Here is a 19,295-nt window from a genome sequence, read left to right as displayed (position 1 = left end):
AACTGGTGCATTTTCTATGGACTTTTTCTTTAATTCATAATGTGATAAAATATCAGAAAGCTCAAACCTGGCTATTTAAACAGGATCACTGAATATCATCCTAGTCTATATATTTCTTCTGTGTAAAGCAGCTGTCCTGCTGGTGAGGGAGCAAGCAACTAGCTCTATATTATATGTTTAGAGAATTAAGTCTTTAGTATCCTGCACAAGACAGTGTTTGTGAATACTAGGTCAAACATTTGTGCAAACAGGTTTCTGATCACAGGTATGTTTGGGGATGGGTCTTTTTCACAGAAAATACTCATTTTTGCCTGTGGAAAAGGAGATATGCTTATGTATAAGCATATTCATTATTTATTATTCAGATTCATGTGGTTCATTCAGATAAATGATGCAAAAGTTATCTAGGCCAGGTTTCACTTTACGTAAATTAACCTAGCAACACTAAGATAAAAAATTTCCTAATGCTAATAGAAAGTGCACTTTCCATGAGCTATTATGCTTGTCATTAACAGCAAAAACCTCTCTCTCTCTCATTGGCAAAGGACTATAAAAATGGAGGGGAAAATTCCACCTTGGTTTCTTATTCCTCTCATGTGTATAATTCCAACATCATAGAAAAGAGTCACATAAAATAATGATTAATGGTAATAATATAGCAACAATTATGTTAGTCATTATTATGTTATAGAACCATAGAATCACAGAAATATAAGGCTTGGAGGGACCTTGAAATCTCATTAATTCCAGCCCCCTATGCTGAGGAAGGATCAACTAAACCTAGATCATCCCTGGCTGGTGTTTGTCCAACCTGTTCTTGAAAATCTCCCATGATAGGGATTCCATAACCTCCCTTGGAAGCCTTTCCCAGAATTTAACTACCCTTTTAATTAGAAAGATTTTCCTAATATTTAACCTAAATCTCCCTTAGAATCATAGAAGATTAGGGTTGGAAGAGACTTCAGGAGGTCATCTAGTCCAACCCCCTGCTCAAATCAGGACCAACCCCAACTAAAGCATCCCACCCTGGGCTTTGTCAAGCCAGGCCTTAAAAACCTCTAAGGAAGGAGTTTTCACCACCTCTTTAGGTAACCCATTCCAGTGCTTCACCACCCTCCTACTGAAATAGTTTTTTCTTAATATCCAACCTAGACCACCCCCACTGCAACTTGGGACCATTGCTCCTTGTTGTATAATCTGCATCCCACTCAGAACAGCCTAGCTCCATCCACTTTGGAACCCCCCCTTCAGGTAGTTGAAGGCTGCTATCAAATCCCCCTCACTCTTCTCTTCTGCAGACTAATAAGCTCAGTTCCTCAGCCTCTCCTCATAAGTCATGTGCCCCAGCCTTCTAATAATTTTCATTGCTGTCAGCTGAACTCTCTCCAATTTGTCCACATCCTTTCTGTAGTGGGGGACTCAAAACTGGACAGAATACTCCAGATGTGGCTTCACCAGTGCCAAATAGAGGGGAATAATCACTTCCCTCATCTGCTGGCAGTGCTCCTACTAATGCAGCCCAATATGCGATTAGCCTTCTTGGCAACAAGGGCACACTGTTGACTCATATCCAGCTTCTCATTCACTGTAATCCCCAGGTCCTTTTCTGCAAAACTGCTGCTTAGCTTGTCGGTCCCCAGCCTGTAGCAGTGCATGGGATTCTTCCATCCTAAGTGCAGGACTCTGCACTTGTCCTTGTTGAACCTCATCAGATTTCTTTTAGCCCAATCCTCCAATTTGTCTAGGTCACTCTGGACCCTATCTCTACCCTCCAGTGTATTTACCTCTGCCCCCAGCTTAGTGTCATCCACGAACTTGCTGAGGGTGCAATCCATCCCATCATCCAGATCATTAATGAAGATATTGAACAAAACTGGCCCCTGGACCGACCCTTGGGGCAATCCGCTTTATACTGGCTTCCAACTAGACATGGAGCTATTGATCACTACCCATTGAGCCCAATGATCTAGCCCACTTTCTATCCACCTTATAGTCCATTCATCCAGCCCATACTTCTTTAACTTGCTGGCAAGAATACTGTGTGAGACCGTATCAAAAGCTTTGCTAAAGTCAAGGAATAACACATCCACTGCTTTCCCTTCATCCACAGAGCCATTTATCTCCTCATAGAAGGCAATTAGGTTAGTCAGGCATGACTTGCCCTTGGTGAATCCATGCTGACTGTTCCCAGTCACTTTCCTCTCCTCTAAGTGCTTCAGAATTGATTCATTGAGGACCTGCTCCATGATTTTTCCAGGGACTGAGGTTAGGCTGACTGGCCTGTAGTTCCCCAGATCCTCCTTCTTCCCTTTTTTAGAGATGGGCACTACATTAGCCTTTTTCCCATCATCCTGGACCTCCCCCGATTGCCATGAGTTTTCAAAGATAATGGCCAATGGCTCTGCAATCACATCTGCCAACTCCTTTAGCACCCTCAGATGCAGTGCATCCGGCCCCATGGATTTGTGCTCATCCAGCTTTTCTAAATAGTCCCGAACCACTTTGTTCTCCACAGAGGGCTGGTCACCTCCTCCCCATGCTGTGCTGCCCAGTGCAGAAGTCTGGGAGCTGACCTTGTTCATGAAGACAGAGGCAAAAAAAGCATTGAGTACATTAGTTTTTTCCACATCCTCTGTCACTAGGTTGCCTCCCTCATTCAGTAAGGGGCCCTCACTTTCCTTGGCTTTCTTCTTGTTGCTAACATACCTGAAGAAACCCTTCTTGTTACTCTTAACATCTCTTGATAGCTGCAACTCCAAGTATGATTTGGCCTTCCTGATTTCACTTCTGCATGCCTGAGCAATATTTTTATTGCTCCTCCCTGGTCATTTGTCCAATCTTCCACTTCTTGTAAGCTTCTTTTTTGTGTTTAAGATCACTGCCATATTTACTATTCTTTCTACACATTGGGATGGTTACTTCCTGCAACCTCAATAAGGATTCTTTAAAATACAGCTCTTGTCCACTCTGCATTTGAGCATTCTTCAGATCGTCTCCCTATGATCATTGCTGGTGCCTGGTGCCAAAGCAGAGTGCAGCAGCCAGGAAAAACAATTGCAGGGAAAGTCCTGCTCAACCTCTTTGTTCTGGGGCTGGAGTATGCCCAGAACATATGGAATCTTCAGAGACTTTAGCTGCCAAATTCTAACAAGTCTCTCCTGAACATGTGTGAACTGACATTTTGCAAAGATTCTTAACTTGGCCAAGTTTGGACTTTTTTCATAGGAAGGATAAAAGGCACATCACTATGATGAGGGTGACCCACCACCCCCTGCAAAATTTCAAGTCCTAGTTTCAAAGCATGGAGATGCTAGAGCTTCTCAATGGAATGGCTATCATGGGCAAAGCAACATGTTTCTCTAACCTCATTCTAGAAATGGCTGAACCATTTTTGCTGAAACTTTAAAAAAAAATTCCACCTGCCATGGAAAATTTCAGCCCAGACAGTTGAAATTTGCTTATAATGGGAAGGGTCTTATAATGGGACGTATTGGGCAACCGTAGCTATAGATGTTGTTGTCACCTGCACTACGTATAACATATTACAAAACTTACACTTTAGATTGTCAAAGATTTAGAGGATTTATGCTTTTCCAAAACCCTGAAATACAGCACTGATACTGAAATAGAGATAACTTTTTGAAAATAAAGCCATATTCATACAGTGAAATAAGTAAACACTGTTCACAAACTGAATCATAAGTAAGTGCATTCACACCACTATTTGGTTATTGGATAGACATGTTTACCAAAATAAAAGGCCTGTTTTGTTATATCAGTACTAGAGACGGTCACTTAAAACTCTCATAAAAATGTCACAGATAGAAATATATACCTGTTCAGAAAAGAACTCAACCCACCACCAAATGGATTTTTCTTAACATTTCATTTATATTTATAGTCATACACCTAATTCACAAATCACATCCAAATAGATTGCTTCAACATGCCATAAATATTTATAGCTGTACATCTACATAACACAACTCAAAACCAAAGTCTTTTCCTAAGACTTCAGTAATATTTATAGTTATATACATAATATGGGTCACTTGCGTAAGTTCACAATGATATATGAGTGTGATGAAGTTAACGTATAATAGGACCTTTAAGGAAGAAATCAGGTTTTTTTAAATAAATAAATACATTAATATTATTATTATCTGTAATAGCTTTCACTATTATAGCATTAGCTTTTGTAATAAGAATGTATTGCATTTTCAAGCATTAAGATAATAGGTTTTATTTATAATTTAAAGGCTCCTATTGCTGACATTTTGCAAAATAATGGAAATAGAGCCTGATCCAATGCCCACTGAAGTCAGTGGGAGACTTTCCATTAATTTTGGTGGGCTTTGGAAAAGGTCTATATAGTTTCTATCCCAGGTTCATCAACAACTTCACTGTTTAACAGTAGATTATACAGTAAATAATGCAGATTGGACTTCTCTAGTTTAAATCAATGTATGAAAAGTTATTCTTTCAGTTACTTAATATTTAATACATATATAAGTGTTATATTACATGTATAGATCCTAAATCAAATGATACAATTGCCATTCAATGTAAGTACCACAGTTTATTACAAATACACATATGAGAAAACAGTTCTCAGGCTTTACAGTTAATGCAAGTGATATCCAGTCTTGCATAAATAAGGTTTATATCTCTATAAATAGATTATTCCTAATTACACTGAGCCTGATTTTCACTCGTTTCTGTCTAAAGGAACAGATTGAAACAACAATTTGCAACACAACATTTACCTCACCCGCCCCCTTCTAAACATCATGTATGAGTTCTAGAAATCTTGGAATTGGCTTGATCAACGTAGATTCTAACCTGACTCTTGAGGTCTTCTTCTACTGCTGGAGCAGCAGGCTCAGACTCAAAACACTCTTGCCAAGTATCTGGCACATCAGCATGATGTATCTGCCACCAGAACTATTGCAGGGGCTATTTTCTTGCTAATCATTTTGGGTTTGACTTCAGCAACTATGTTGTCATCTTCTCTGAGGCTGTAGTATGTGGACCTAGTCTGCCTCCTGGAATTTTCTCTCCTGTCAGTATTGAATGACTGCTTTCCCTCCTCTTTGTGGTACTTGTACATTACCTGTGATGTTTGGTGTCTCACTTTGGTTTTAGCTGATATAAAAGTAATTTTAGCTCCCTACTAATCATACAGAAAAGTAGTGAAGCATCAGCAGTGGTGTGTGTAAATCATTTGTATGTGTAACACTCGTTTGCCATAGAATTACTTCAGAAGTGTGCCCCTGGCAAAATGAATTGTAAAGGTACTTGCAAAGTGAAAAAGATTATTTCATACTTTTTAATTTCTTTAAAATATATAAAGACCCGATTATATATATTGTTGTTATTTTGAATATATATTAGAAATTCACGTCTTATCTTCCCTGGAGATTGCTGTGAAGACCAGCAAAATAGAGAGATGATGACATCAAGAGAATGAAAATTAAGCAATTGGGAGGGAAGGTAGGTTTAGTCAGACTGTTTAAAATTCTTTGTCTAACATTCTGGAGAAAGATTCAACCCTCCTTCATCTTCAGTTAATGAATTGGATTTCATTGTACACACATGCTGAGGCCCCTGCTTCCCACCACAGAGGGTTCCTACCAAAGCTATGGAAGTCTATACTTGACATTCTTGATATTTCTATGGTAAAATACAAACAGAAACCCCATGCTCACCCCCCTTTTTGTGGAAAAAGCCTTCACAGTTCTTTATATGTCTCAAAGAAGCAAACAGAAGACATTTTTAAATAATTTCTTAAATAAAGACCTCTCCTCAGAATCCTGTTAAATCTTTTGATACCCCTGGCAAAGAGGTTTCCAGTAGCCTCTATCTCTGACATAAGCCTCTTTGCTGGAGATACACAGTAGGCCACGTTAAGCACCAACAGTAAGTCACAATGAGGTATTTATATTGACCAAGTCCTTCCTCAATCTAACCAAAGATGTGGCTTTGCAAATGGCCGCCTGGCATCAGTGACCAGGCTCTAAACTACAATGGTTCTGAGTTAAGCTAAAATGATTTTCCAACACAGAGACAAACTGTACAATCTAGTAGTTCTTTATCTCTGCTTGGACATCATAGTTGATGGTGGATTACAAACAGTATCTATGTACTGTTTGGGCCTCACTATTCACAAATGTCCATCGTGGGTCATGTATGATGCCCGAGCTCATAAAGATAGAAGGTATAGAGCTCAGTGTTGCTGGACAAGGGTGCCACTATTCCAGAATGGTTGTTATTATCTGTTAGTGGTGTTCTTAGGCTATTTTTAATCTGGTAAGTACATACATTCTGTTTTGGTGTCTCTTTTTGGTTCTGTTACATTAGCTACTCTGATGGTTCCTTGCAGCAATAAGAGTCATGATACTGTCAGCCTCATTCTTTCCATACTATCCTCCCTACCTTTATTATCCCTAGCTGTGCTGGGTCTCAGGGTCTGATCCAGGGCTAACTAAGACAATGCAAGGACTCCCAGTGAGTTCAGTGGGTGTTGGATCAGGCCCTAAGGTGGTAAGCTCCTCAGGACAGGACCCTTCCTTTTATTTGTCTATATCACTGTCGTGTCACTGTAGAAATAGATGATTTAAAACAAACACCATCACAACAATTATCTGGCACTAATAAGCAAAATGTTTAGTAGCAGCACAGAACCAATGGAGGGAATGGGCAATGAGGCTACATTTAATTTTCACAACCTCCAAAATACACCCAAGGTTGATGCCTGAGTTCTCCCTCTTCTGCACATAAACACAGGGCTTACATTTCTGGAGATGTCAACCCATGATCACTGAAAATCTCATTTATTTAGAAAATGGAACAGCCAAACCATTACAAGATAGTTTGCAGACTATGAAAAACTGGAGAAATTGGCATAAGCATCTTCGTCATCCACATTTTAGTCCATTAAAAGATTTAGTGAGGTCTGAAAATACAACATAATATATAATACAAAATAATTCTGATTACTTTAAAACAAAGAAATCAGAAACATAAAATAAATGCAGCAGAAAAGCAGAGTTATGTTTTAGTGCAGCATCCATTACTGTAAAAGCAGTGTGTCTTATTCTTAAGCTTTAATATTTCAATTTTTTCCCCAGTTTTCAGGAGATAGTCATTTTCTCTTCGCATTGTTTAGGAAAAAAAATGCTACCAATTTAGTTCTGTGCCTCCTGAGACTGCTACTCAACATAGTTTTGTATTTCTGCAATTTTCTATCAGGCCTGTTTGAAAGGAGCACACAACCATGTGTAAGTAAGCTCTTTTAGACTGTTAATAGGATACACGAAGCCTTTACAATGATATTTGTCTTATTCTCCTACATTTGGGGTAATCCCCTAGAGAAATAATAATAATGCCTATGCCTTTTGGACCAGCTTCTTAGAAATATCCTTCAATTCTGTTTGTTTACACTTTTGTGCACTAACTTATTGAAATCTAAGTTTTTCAGCCACTTCCTGGTGCCAATGATTTTGCACATGCAAAACTTAGCTGATGGTGGAGAATCTGAATCTGTGAGTTTGCAACCTTAAAATTTCAAGCTGCTGGTGTAACTGAACCCCTAGGAATCGTCTAATATAAGAAGAGAATTTCTGGAACACTGATTAATATTATATTGATAGCGGGGTCCTGCTAACAATAGTAGTTGGTCATTTTAGATATTAGGGGCTAGATTGTTCTGGTACTTAATTTGGGATGTTAGGGGATTGAGACAGGAAATGAATAGAAGGTGAAAGGAGTGATATAGGCACTAGGAGGAAAAATGCAGTTCCTGTACTATGGGTGGGTCTACGTTATGCTGGCTAGAGTGGTTTAATAGGCTCCATTTTACTGACCAGAATGCTATATGATCTGGCCATACCCCAGCACAACCCTCTCCCCGCTCTCTACCTATGTGCATACCATTGGTACATATGGATCGGTCTCAATTGCTGGCCCATAAATCAAGACTGTATAGTGATTTTCCACTGGGAGAATTTCCCACTGCCTTTAACCCCCCTTTGTGCTGCTAACAGGCCTGAAGAGCTGGCTCAGTTTTTTATTTTGTTTTGTTTATTCTTCTCATGGGTATTGCAAAAGCAATGGATCTTTAGTAGGGATGTGTAAATGGAGAGAGAGGTGGCTTGTAGAATGGGGCTGAGGAAGATAGTCCAGGCCTTGGGAGCAGTGTGGAAGAAAAACACAGAAACAAGAGTGGGAGAAAATGGGGGTGTCCTAGCAATAGTTTTTTTCACTCACAGGGTTATTGTAAGTATAGTTTTCCCAGGGGACCAATTGCAGCTACACGTGTCAATGAAACTAAGAGTATGAGTGAAGATCTGGTAGTGCTTAATATTTTGGGACATAACTGCTCAGTGCTGAGTTGACTGCCAAGAGGCAGAAGATAGGTTAGATAATTCTGCCCATCCGTTTTTGTTAAGTTCAGTCTAAGATCTAAGCCCTGGTCTATACTACAAGGTTAGGTCGAATTTAGCCGCATTAGGTTGATTTTATAATGAATGTGTGGCTACACAAGCAACCCTGTTCCGTCGACCTAAAGAGCTCTTAAAATCAACTTCTGTACTTCTCCCCAGCAAGGGGAGTAGCGCTAAAATTGACCTTGCTGGGTCGAATTTGGAGTAGTGCGGACACAAATCGACGTTATTGACCTCCGGGAGCTATCCCAGAGTGCTCCATTGTGACCGCTTTGGACAGCACTTTGAACTCCAATGCACTAGCCAGGTACACATGAAAGGCCCTGGGAACTTTTGAATTTCATTTCCTGTTTGGTCAGCGTGGCGAACTCAGCAGCACAGGTGACCATGCAGTCTCCCCAGAATCGTAGAGTGTAGAATGTTTCTACTCTCCTCCTATCATCTCCGTCCCTGAGGTTATCACAGATTAGAAGGTGAAAACAACGAACTCGCGATGACATGTTTTCTTAGCTCATGCAGTCCTCCTGCACTGATAGGGCACAGCTTAATGCATGGAGGCATTCAGTGGCAGAGGCCAGGAAACAATTAAGTGAGCACAAAGAGCGGAGGCAGGATGTGATGCTGAGGCTAATGGGGGAGCAAACAGACATGATGAAGCATCTGTTGGAGCTGCAGGAAAGCCAACAAGAGCACAGACCCCCTGCTGCATCCCACTGACCTCTGCTGCATGGTTTCAAAACAATATTTACTTTATTTTGAAGGGCGGGGGTTGACTTTCAGGGAATTAATCACCAAAGAGGGGCTTTGCATCAAGGAGAAACACACACAACTGTCACACCGAAGCCTGGCCAGTCATGAAACTGGTTTTCAAAGCCTCTCTGATGCGCAGCGCACCTTGCTGTGCTCTTCTAATTGCCCTGGTGTCTTGCTGCTCAAAATCGGATGCCAGGCGATTTGCCTCAACCTCCCACCCCACCATAAACATCTCCCCCTTACTCTCACAGATATTATGGAGCACACAGCAAGCAGCAATAACAATGGGAATGTTGGTTGCACTGAGGTCTGACCTAGTCAGCAAACAGCACCAGCGAACTTTTAAACATCCAAAGGCACATTCTACCACCATTCTGCACTTGCTCAGCCTATAGTTGAACTGCTCCTTACTACTGTCCAGGCTTCATGAACCATGGGAGCAAGGGATAGCCTGGGGTAAATGTGACCGCGCGAAGCTGCTGGCTGGGAGAGCAGCCTAAGGCAGAAGCCTCCAGCTCGCATGATATTCCAGGCAGGACTGAATCATTGATAACAGATAACAGAACATCAATGATTGCATTGGCTACTTGGCTACTTGGATCACAGCAGCCCCCACATCAGACTTGCCCACAACAGCAGTGGTGACGGTGAGCTGAGCGGGCTCCATGCTTGCTGTGGTATGGTGTCTGCATGGGTAACTCAGGAAAAAAGGCGTGAAATGATTGTCTGCCATTTCTTCCACGGAGGGAGCGGCAACTGATGACATGTGCCCAAAAGCACCTGCGACAATGTTTTTGCCTCATTAGGTATTGGGAGCTTAACCCAGAATTCCAATGGGCAGCAGAGACTGCGGGAACTGTGGGATAGCTAGCCACAGTGCACCGCTCTGTAAGTCGATGCTAGACACTGTAGTGAGGACACATTCCACTGACTTAATGCACTTAGTGGGGACATACACAATCAACTGTATAAAATCGATTTCTAAAAACTGACTTCTATAAAATCAACCTAATTTCGTAGTGTAGACATACCCTAAGAATGTCAGATATCCAGTACTTCTCGTGATATGCCTGTAAGAAATGTCTTTGTTTTAAAGTTAAATACTACATCTAACAAGCATCAGAGGAATGAGTTTCATTAAAATAAGGTTTTTCATAAGCAGCACAACATCTTCTTGAATGGCCAACAACTGAGATAGTGGTTAATATATGCCTGGTATTCTCAAGGCCAGATTCAGTTGAAAAAATCATAAAGTTTTCTCATATCCTCTTAAAAGTATGTATGTTATGTTTCTTTTGGGCTTCTGCTGCATAGAAGGTCAATGGCTGAAATCCTGGCTTTCAGGAAAAACCAGTGGAAAAACTCCTAATCCTAAATTCATAAATTCTAAGGCCAGAAGGGACCCACTGTGATCATCTAGTCTGACCATCTGCGTAACACAGGCCATAGGACTTCTTTGACTTAATTCATTTTTGAACTAGACCATATCTTTTAAAAAACATTCAATCTGGATTTAAAAATTTCCAGTGATGGAGAATCCACCCATCCTCCTTGATACGTTGTTCCAATGGTTAATTACCCTCACTGTTAAAAAATTGCACCGTATTCATAGTACGAATTTGTCCAGCTTCTCTGGGGCAGGAGGATTTCACCAACAGTGATAAAGTTGAGTAATTCTTTTTTTCAGCTGACCCTACCAATCTAGAATGACATGTAAATATATTGCAAACTTAGGCCTCTGTTCTGAAAAGGGACTGGTCACACGAGTAAAGTTAAGTGTGTACATAAGTTTTTACAGGCCAGGGGGGTTGTCTGTTTATATGTTTGCTACAATCTACAAAAGCACAGCAGTATATAACTGCTATGGCATGTCACTATCTCTTGTGGTCAGATGAAAACTGACCAACCTTTCAGTACTTTTGAGTCATCCTACTGCTTTTAACTGCTCTGAGCACATTGCAGATGATATGAGAAAAAACTTGGCTCATAATAATTAGTAATGAAGCATCTAATGAAATGTAGAGATTTGCTTGATGGATAATTTATCCTCTGTCTCATCTCCTGTTTACTTCCAAATGATATCCTAATTGCTTTTCTCCTACTTGTCTCTCAATTAATGCTTCACTTGTCTCTCTCTAACTTTCAGTGGTTGGCTTAATTTCCCCTATTTACTTTTCAACTAATGATCTGGTATGTTTTGCCTTCTTGAAACTCACTTGAGAGAAAACTCAGCTATGCCAATGCCATGCTCATATTTTCTTGCTCACAAAAAAACGAATATTACTGCTTTGAATAAAATGAATGGAAATCTCTGCTTTGTCTCTGCTCTTCTAGTGAAGCAGCGTAAATTAAATTGTAGGCTGCTGAGATTGATATTCTGTGCTTGGGCTCCACCTCACCTTCTGTCATTCTATGGGAACTCAAGGACAATGGAGATATGATAGCACTTGTGTTGGGGACCTGTACCTGGGGAGGGGGGGTAAAAAAATCATTGCTTAATTTCCACAAAGCAATTTGTGGAAATTAAGCAATCCTAATGCAATGATCTCTTTTCTATTATTCTCCAAAATAGTCTTCTCCATAAATAGCTAAGCACCTCTTGTTTATGCACCACAGATGTGCATATAACTCTTGAAGGGCAGAGTGAGGCAAATGTGAGATATGTGTAGTCACAGAAAAATCAGCGGTGGAAAAAAGATAATGCATCTGTTAACATGGCTGCTGGGCAGTTGTAACTTATTCACTTCCTTACAATTTGTTGGTAGTGTTCCTTTCAAGTACCACTTTATTTCTAGCTGTTGGCTATATAATCAATCCATGCACAGGAGGAAATGAAGACAATCCTCATTCCCTCATTTTCTAACTATGCTTAAAATAGTGTCACCCATAGAAAAATATTGGATTTTGGTTTTGGAAGTGGCAAAATATGAACTGTGGAAGCAACTGAGCTGTGTGAGCAGACTGCTCTGGGGCAGTTCTCCACACCACAAACCCAACCTCTTCTTAGTCATAACACTGTAAACTGAGGATAATGATTACTCACCTTGGTTTGTAAAGTGCTTTGAGATCTATGGATGTATACCTATTGGGTTCCGGGAAGTGGGCGGTCGGAAGCCCGCCCATTGCTAAAGGATCCCCCCCAGCCTAAGGGGAGGATCTACAGGACCTCAAAAACCCAACTGATTTCGGGGGACAACTAATAAAAGAACAGGGACAGGAGTGCGGTCAAAGGGTCAAAAGGAGGGAGCCTGACTGGGATACCAAGCAGAGAACCCCGAACAGCGCCAACTGCTCCTCGAAGGCGTCAAGGGAGCCAGTGGACACCGCCCAGAGGAACTCTGCCCGGATACGTGAATGGACAGAGGATCGGAAACAAGCCCCACAGTCACAGGAGTCTCCATTTGCCAACCTCCTCTCCCTGGTTGCGTAGATGGCCATTTTAGCCAGGGCGAGGAGGAGGTTGACCAGGAGGTCCCGTGACTTTGTGGGGCCACGGATAGGGAGTGCATAGAGAAGGAGGTGAGGGGAAAAGTGCAGCCAGAAACGCAACAGTATATTGGTGAGGAGCCGGTATAGGGGCTGCAACCTGGTGCACTCTAAGTAAACGTGCGCCAGGGTCTCCCTTGCGCCGCAGAAGGGGCAGGTGTCTGGGACGGGGTAAACCGCACCAAATACATGCCCGTGATCAGAGCCCCATGAAGGAGCCACCAACTGATATCCCCGGCGGGCCTCTATGGATGTGTAGAGGGGTGGTTACCCACTCCTGCCCTTTGGGGCTTAAAATAGCCCAGGAGAAGGCTGTGGGTGGGGCAAGAAGGGCTTGAAAGCTGCAGCTCTAAAAGCTGGGCTGATTGGGAAAGCAGCTGCAGCTGGGCCACACCCTAATCAGGCCACAGCTGGCCTGTATAAAAAGGCCAGGGAAGCCAGGAGCAAACAGTCTCCCTCTGCCTGTAGTGGGAGAAGGGCCTGGTTGCTTAGATGCTAGAGACAAGGTATCTAGAGTGGAGCAGGGCTGGGGAAAGGCAGAGGAGCTGGGGAGCTCCAGCCTGGAAAGATCCAGGCTGCAGCCTTGATAAAGGCCAGGACAGGTACTGGGGCTATAGAGGAGTAGCCAAGGGTAGGCAAAGGCAGCAGGTCCAAACCCCTCTTTGCCAGTGATGAATGGGGTGTACACTGCAGTCTGCCCCAGGGAGCAGGGCCTAGATGATGACTGGCAGTAGTTATATACTGAGACAAGGTGGGGATAGTGGGTGGAGGTTCCCTGGGGAGGGGAGACCCTAAGACTGAGGGGTTACTGCCAGGGGGCAGCACCCCAGGTAACAGGGCACCAGGGTCCAGAGAGGGACACAGGGGGCCAAGAGGATAGGTGGATCACCGGCCTGCAGAGGGTGCTCCTGGCTGGAAAAAGAGCTAATTTCCAGGAGTCACCAGCAGGAGGTGCTGCAGGGGTGAGTCCGCACCTCTACAGGATGAAAAGCACAGTGTAAGAGCTAGATATTATTATTGCTGAAGTGAAAGCAAACAAATCAAAGAAGAGCAAACTTAAACCTCTTCTAATTTACAGAGAGGAAGAATATTTTCTCTAGTATCACATTCTAGTGAGACAGTGGCATTTTGTGAGACATGTGAGATGAAATCTGCGTACATGGTTTGTCTTTGATCCAAGCCAGTGGAATCAGGTTATTGAAGGATTCTGTAGTTAAGATTACAAGGAAATAAATTAGTTTCTAGATATATAGGCCTTTTCTACACAATTCAGGACTTGGAAGAAGCCAAGTGTGTATACCATACTGGAATGCATCTGAAGCAACTATCTTGTCAGTCAGAATCTCAGCTTTCATTAAAAATGTGTCTGTCTGTTATGAATTGTCTACCTGAGTTTGCAGAGAGCCTGGAACTATAGCTTTCATAGATGTGAACTGCTCATTCAACTCAGTGAAGTGTTAAATCTGATGTCGAGTGATAAACAGACTTTTGTAAGGCATTTGACTTAATACCTACACCTTGACATTCTCCTTAAAAAAAAAAAGTAGCACTATACAATATCAATATAGCACATGTTAAATGGATAAAGAACTGGCTAAGAGAGCGCAAAAACTAGTTGTCAATGGGGAATCATCATCAAATGGATATATTTCTAGTGGGGTTGTGCAGGGCTCAGAACTAGGTCTGACACTGTTAAATATTTTTATTTGTGATCTGGGAGTAAATATAAAATCTCTGCTGATAAAATTAGTGGGTGACACAAAGATTAGTGGTATGGTAAATAATGAGGAGGACAGGGAAGTCATACAGAACAATCTGTGAGACCGATATAGAATACCGCATACTGTTCTGGTGTACATATATTTAAAAGATGTTAACAAATTTGAGACAGTGCAGAAAAGAGCCACATCAATGATCTGAGAGTTGAACATGCCTTTGTCATGAATAGTTAGTAAAGGGTTAAAGCATAGTACCTGGTGGGCACCTGACCTGAGGACCAATCAGGGAAGAGAATTTGAAACTCCTAGGAGGGAACTTTTCCCTCTGTTTGGGGGGGTCTTTGTCTTTAGCCGTCTGGAGTTACAAGAGTCCAGATGTTTTAATCAAGTCTACAAGTTTCCACCTTTCTGAACTAATTTCTTCTAGTCAAGATAGTGAGTATTAGAAAGATACTTTGTGTCCTCTCCTAATAATCCTATGCTTGCAATTCTGTGTGTTTGTTATTGATTATTCTTAATTCTGTTGTTTTGTTGTACTGAGAAAAAGAGAGGATTCTCTCCAGAATTTAGCAAGGTTATACCCTATGAGTGTCCAGCTTGGACTCATAGAGATTCTGTATTTTCTTGTTTTTCTTTTAATAAATTCTTTCTATAAAGACTTGATTAAATCCCTTCTACTGTGGACAGGGGGAGGGGCGAAGACACTCTCTCGGTGGTGAGACAGGCTTATCTCCGGGCAGAGAAGGGAGGGGGAAGAGAGTTCCTCCTGGGTTTGATTCAAACAGTTTGAATCAGGTATCTCTTTCCAGTGGCTAGGAGAGAGAGAGGGGGGGAGGTTTCCCTCCAATGAGTGGATCTGTATTTCCCCAGGGAACGTCTCTGGAAAGAAGGGAGACAGGGGGAAAACAGGGGTGTCCCGGCCCACGTAATTGACCGCGGTGGTGGCAGCCGAAGGGGAGACCTACCCTAGGATTTTGGGGTGGGGGGAAGACATGCTGGTCCTCACTTTGAAACCGGCCAGTTTCAAGTGAGGGTGCAGACCAGGACAGCCTTACAGTGAGGGACTTAAAGAGCTCAATCCATTTATCTTATCAAAAAGAAGGCTCAGAGGAGACTTGTGTAAGAACCTTCATGTGGTGAAAAAACTGAGTACTCAGAGGCTCTTAATCTAGTAGAGAAAAGCATAACAAAAACCTATGGCTGGAAATTAAAGCCAGAGTGGAATATTGTGCTGGAGAGATCAGAATGGCCCCTGATGTGAGGATTTTAGGGCCCCTATGCAAACCCCACTGTTCTCTCTTCTTCAATACATATTGTAGATAAAGAAGAAAGCCAAGGATGGCAAAAATAGAGAAAATTTCCATTCCATTTCAAATAATCTTTAATTTTCCATGTTATATTTGGCATTTACAGATAATGATTATTGCTCTGTAACTATAAATTAGATGAAATAGATACAGACACACACTGAGGCTACCAAACTTATTGATCATAATACACATATGAAGCCAGCTTTTCTTTGAGGTACAATCACATTAAACAATAAAATCTCCTATTCCCTGAAACACACATTTCAATTTTGTCCCCTCCCCCCCGAAACTGATTGGTGGTTTCCAGAAATCCTGATCAAGATTTTAATCTATTTTTCCTCTTTCTACAGTAATCAGATAATGAATTGCTCTTACTCTGAAAAAGATATCTAAATTAGGGTGCATTGAATTCACAAGTAACTAAAGGATGACAACAGTAAGTAAAATAAAATGGACTGTGAATTGATAGATGGTCTAAATGGCCCTACTTAGAGAAGAGAACACTTTCAGGATTGTTCATTTATTTATTTATTTTATTCCCAAAACTGCAAGGTTTGTTGTCCAAAGCCAGCCAGATGATTATGTTACATAATTCCACCCTCCTTCCCTCCCTCCCCCCAAATACAGTGGATTCTCCTGTTATTGGAAGCTACATTTCTTTAGTTTTGGTCTTTGTGTCCAATACTGAACAACAATTTTTAGCAAGCCACCCGATGGAATAGCTCAGGATGAATTGTTTGAGAGGCAGCCCACTGTATTGCATCAGGGCTGTCAAGATCACTTCAGTTTGAGGAATACAGCATATGATTCATCTGACTTCATTTTTCAGCTGTCCAGGTAGGACAATATATAAAACTAATCACAAATAACAAAGGAGTTATGAAATCAAAGCACATAGGACATATCAGTACACTGCACCATGCAGGGCCATCCTTAGGCATACACAACAAATTTCATGGTGCCCTAGGCAGCTGCATGCTGCATACATGGCAGCACCAGCCCTGGCGACCAGCCTATCCCTCGGCCGGCCCCCCTGCAAGGGGCAGGGCTGTCCCTAAGGGGGTGTGGAGCCCTGGACAACTCCCTCCACCCTGCCTTTTACCCTTCCCTCCTGCTCTGCCCTGGCCTGCCCCCATTCCACCTCTTCTCCCAGTGACCCCGCACTCACCGGCAGTGGCAGGAAGTGGAGCAACCCCGCCCGAGCCCGCTCTACTCCATCAGCTCCCAGCCGTGGCACTCTACTTTCCGCTGCTAGTGAGTGCAGGGAGGTTGGGGAAGGGATCGCCCCCCGCACTCACCAGCAGCGGGAAGCAGAGAGACGCAGCCCCAGCCCTCTCCGCTTCTCTTGCCCCGGCCCCAGCCATGTCGCTTGGGTTGGGGAAAAGACTGCCCGCGGCTCTCTCCAGCGGCGGGAAGCGGAGCACCGCAGCTGGGAGCTGGCAGAGTAGAGCGGGCTGGGGCCAGGCTGTTCTGCTTCCTGCTGCTTCCAGTGAGTGGTGGTGGGGATCTCTTCCCCACAAGCCCCCTTTCCAGAGTGACTTGGCTGTGGCCGGGGCGAGGGAAGCGGAGCGGAGCGGGCTGCTCCTGGCCCCCCACTAATCCCCCGAGCCACTCTGGGCCTGTGGGGCCCCCAAAAGTGGCCCCCACAGATCTTGCCTCCCAGATCATGGGTGGGGAGGCCTGGGGCCCCACACAGCCCCCCCCCCAGAGGGGGGCTGCGTAGGGCACCCAAATGGTTTGGGACGGCCCAAGGCTCCATTATCCTAGGTGTTGTACAAATATGAAGTCCAAAACAAAACAAAGAACAGTCACTGGCCCAAAGAGCTTACAGTCTGACTCTAAGTTATGACCAGATGTAACAGATGGATGGGAGTGGATGAGGTAATGGGAAGACATGTACATTATCAGACAATAATCAGAGGTCTCAGATCACTAGCTGTCTTGCTAGTGTTAGCTGGTAGTGTTTTGTAGATATCATGGCAGAGAGGAGTTTTAAGGGGGTCGGATTTGAGGAAGGACAAAGTAGTGGCTTTGTAGACTTTAGTAGGGAGATTTTTTCCTACTTAGGAAGAACAGTAAAATTAAAGCAAAAATGGCAGTGGCCCTAAATCCTTCACTCCACTTGACCAGTAGCTAAGACGACTGATGACTGAGAAGGGAGATCCCTATTGCAACTCTTTTCTGGTATTTCCAAGAGCCTACTCCAAAGATCATTACAGTTAATGTGAGGCTTTCAATTGACTTCAGTGGGCTTTGGATCAGACCCTAAATGAGCAAGAATCCTTCTCTAAGCCAGTCATGATCTCCTACCCCTTTGCTAGGGACCTTGGTTGCTTGACTCAAACACCGATTCCCCCTCTCCTTCTGATCACCTGCTGAGTTGGTTTGTATCTGAAGAAAATATATTGTGTCATTACAGAACAATATTACCCAGGACATCCTAAGACTCTATGTTATCCTAGAAAATTTGGCAAAGGAAGGCAGAAATTTGCTCTCTGATTCCATCATAAAGTTATGTAAAGTAAAATCCCAGAACATCCTGTACTCTATTTGGATTCATTTTTAAAATACATGTGCAGAAAAGGCAATAGGAAAAAAAGAAGTAGGGATTGGGATCTATTTAGCCCAGGATTCTATCTATAAAACAATCCCAGATCACTCCATCAATGATCTGCAAAAGGGCATTGCCCTAACTAATGCAAGAAACCCTAGGAATAACATATGATGATAAAAAATAAAGGATAATATCCCTCCATATTTAACAATTGAAAAATATTACTCAAAATCTATGGGCTGGATTGGTACTTTGCACTCCAGCTTGCGTAAAGGGTAACATGCAGCTCTAGTGTCCCAGGATCAGGGCAGAAACCTGACTGTGACTCTCAGAATCACATCTCCATATCTCCACCCACTCCTTGCCCTTGCCCACCCACCTGTGTAGGAGGGTGTAAAGTTTACAGCATACACGCAGAGGAATTATATAAAAACAACAGACACTTTTGCTGGAGGGTTGCAACATAGCATGACTTTATTTTTTAGAATTCAGAACAACGACACCCAAGAACCCAAAAACATACAGAGAGAAAACAGGCTGCTCCATAAGGCAGCTCACCTCACCTCGCTTTAAGCTATCTCTTTCCAGAATATCTTTTATTGCATGTTTTGCTACAGAGTGTCTTATCCTGAAACCAGGCCTGCCCTTCACAACTCCTACCCCCATCCTGCTCTTCAAATTATAGCTTGCAGTTCCAAGACAGTCCTTAGAGTCCACAGAGGGGGAGTAGCAACCCAGTGGCAGCAGCTCTCCTCATCCTTGCAGAAAGTAGCCTGCTGCCTAGGGAATTAAGGGGTTCCTTATGCCCTCTTATTCCCCTTCCTTTGTGTGCAGATGGGTTCACAAATGAGCCCAAAGAAATTGCTAATTATAGAAGAAAGAGACCCCCTTCAAATGATAGTATTAAAATCATTTTCAAAAGCTCTAGCTACCTCCTCATTCCTTTTCTTAAGGAGAAATAGGGTGGAGACTGGTACTTTTCTCCCAATTTTATCCCTTCATTATACTTTCTCCTTTTATGCCTTATTCC

At 42.7% G+C, this 19,295-nt stretch overlaps 1 long non-coding RNA gene across 1 annotated transcript in view; it reads left to right on the top strand.

Moving 5' to 3' along the window:
* Positions 1 to 19,295, top strand: part of LOC120396566 — a 48,782-nt gene that overhangs the window by 12,839 nt on the left and 16,648 nt on the right. Inside the window, exon 3 of the long non-coding RNA XR_005593230.1 lies at positions 5,395 to 5,493. This is a non-coding gene — a long non-coding RNA (uncharacterized LOC120396566). The remainder of the gene's footprint in view (positions 1 to 5,394; positions 5,494 to 19,295) is intronic.

The sequence above is a fragment of the Mauremys reevesii genome, linkage group 2 (genome assembly GCF_016161935.1).
Source record: "Mauremys reevesii isolate NIE-2019 linkage group 2, ASM1616193v1, whole genome shotgun sequence".
Taxonomy (NCBI): Eukaryota; Metazoa; Chordata; order Testudines; family Geoemydidae; genus Mauremys; species Mauremys reevesii.
The sequence above is the reverse complement of the archived record's forward strand: the minus strand, read 5'-3'. Positions and strand labels throughout refer to the sequence as shown.